Source organism: Elephantulus edwardii, unplaced genomic scaffold (assembly GCF_000299155.1).
Source record: "Elephantulus edwardii isolate Elephantulus edwardi_28Jun2011 unplaced genomic scaffold, EleEdw1.0 scaffold00320, whole genome shotgun sequence".
NCBI lineage: Eukaryota > Metazoa > Chordata > Mammalia > Macroscelidea > Macroscelididae > Elephantulus > Elephantulus edwardii.
Genome location: NW_006400070.1, coordinates 2,616,809 through 2,618,989, shown reverse-complemented (window position 1 = coordinate 2,618,989; position 2,181 = coordinate 2,616,809). Strand labels below are relative to the sequence as shown.

Sequence of the window (2,181 nt, the reverse complement as noted above, 5' to 3'; positions counted from 1 at the left end):
GCTGCTGGGGGTTTATGCAGCAGCACCCTGTGTGCTAAGGGTCACACAGGTGTGGGCTGCAGGGGGGTCCCACAGTGTCCGGCAGTCTTCGCTCCTCTGGAGTTCCGCAGCAGGTGGCTGGCTGCTGCTCTTCCTGGGTCTCTTCCAGGTCCCTCTCGCGGCGTTCCCCGGTCTGGCGGCAGCGTTCCCCCGGTCTGGCGGGCGGCGGGGTGCGTTCCCCCAGCTGGCGGTGGCATTCCCCCCGGCGTGCGGCGGCGTGCATTCCCCCCGGCTGTTGGCGGTGTTCCCCGGTCTGGCGGCCTCGCCCTCGCACTGTTACTTTTGAACAGTCCATCGAAGCTATGCAAGCTATATCTATGTTTAATAGCCAGCTGCTATTTGATAGGCCAATGCATGTCAAAATGGATGAGAGAGCATTACCAAAGGGAGATTATTTCCCTCCTGAACGTCCTCAACAACTGCCCGATGGACTTGGTGGTATTGGCATGGGATTAGGACCAGGAGGGCAGCCTATTGATGCCAATACCTGAGCAAAGGCATTGGAATGGGAAACATTGGGCCTGCAGGCATGGAAGGACCCTTTGGTGGTGGCATGGAAAGAGTGGGACGATTTGGATCTGGGATGAACATGGGCAGAATAAATGAAATCCTAAGTAATGCACTGAAGAAACGAGCGATCATGGCAAAGCAGGAAGGAGGTGGAGGTGGTGGCAGTGTGCCCGGAATTGAGAGGATGGGCCCCAGCATTGACTGCATCGGGGGTTCCGGCATGGATCGCATGGGCGCAGGCCTGGGCCACGGCATGGATGGCATTCGCTCAGAGATCAAGCGCATGGGCCTGCTCATGGACCGCATGGGCTCCGGCATTGAGGGCATGGGCCCACAGGGCCTCGACCACATGGCCTCCAACATCGAGCGCATGGGCCAGACCATGGAGCACATCGGCTCTGGTGTGGCACGCATGGGCGCTGGCATGGGCTTTGGCCTGGAGCGCATGGCCGCACCCATCGACTGTGTGGGCCAGACCATTGAGCGGATGGGCTCTGGTGTGGAGCGCACGGGCCCTGCCATCGATCGCATGGGCCTGAGCATGGAGCGCATGGTGCGCGCAGGCATAGGGGCTGGCCTGGAGCGCATGGGCCCTGTGATGAATCGTATGGCCACTGGCCTGGAGCACATGGGTGCCAACAACCTGGAGCGCATCAGCCTGGAGCGCATGGACGCCAACAGTCTCGAGCACATAGGCCTGAAGCGCATGGGCGCTAACAGCCTGGAGCGCATGGGTCCTGCCATGGGCCCAGCCCTCGGTGCTGGTATTGAGTGCATGGGCCTGGCCATGGGTGGTGGCAGCGGTGGCAGCTTTGACCGTGCCATTGAGATGGAGCGTGGCAACTTTGGAGGAAGCTTTGCCGGTTCCTTTGGCGGGGCTGGGGGCCATGCCCCTGGAGTTGCCAGGAAGGCCTGCCAGATATTTGTGAGAAACCTCCCATTTGACTTTACATGGAAAATGCTAAAAGACAAATTCAACGAATGTGGCCATGTGCTGTATGCTGACATCAAGATGGAGAATGGAAAGTCCAAGGGGTGCGGTGTTGTCAAGTTCGAGTCACCCGAGGTGGCTGAGCGGGCCTGCTGGATGATGAATGGGATGAAGCTGAGTGGCAGAGAGATTGATGTGCGAATTGATAGAAATGCTTAAGTGCTTGCCTTTTTTAAACATCGAGACTAGACCTCTGGATTTGTATTTTTTCTTGTTAACCATTTTAATTTGTTGGCCGAATGTATAAAGATGTTTCAAAAATTAAGTTGCTTTTTGGGGTAATTTGAATTACTTTTTTAATGACTGGGGTTCCATTTGACTGTTTGCATTGAGATTGCAATGTGCGCATTTTTTTTTGTAGTTGTGGCATCTTGTTGACATCGAATATGACTTTGATAATAAATACCAGTTCCTTGAGACAAAATATTCTTAAAGTATACCAATCTAGTCAAGTAATTTTTTAGTTTCATTACTGCAACAGTTTTGTACCCAGTATACTAGGATAGTAATCATGCCCTTTGAAAATGGCAAGATTGGACACACCCCTGCATCTCTGATCCGGGACCCCCATCTTCAGGTACTACATTGCTCCCCCTCCCCACCCCCCGCCAGCTCTGAACTTTGGGACTGGCCAAGGGCTG

The 2,181-nt window shown here is 54.7% G+C and overlaps 1 pseudogene; it reads left to right on the top strand.

The window, feature by feature from the left end:
• Nucleotides 1-320: 320 nt before the first annotated feature.
• LOC102852085 lies at nucleotides 321-1,699 on the top strand (annotated as a pseudogene).
• Nucleotides 1,700-2,181: the final 482 nt, after the last annotated feature.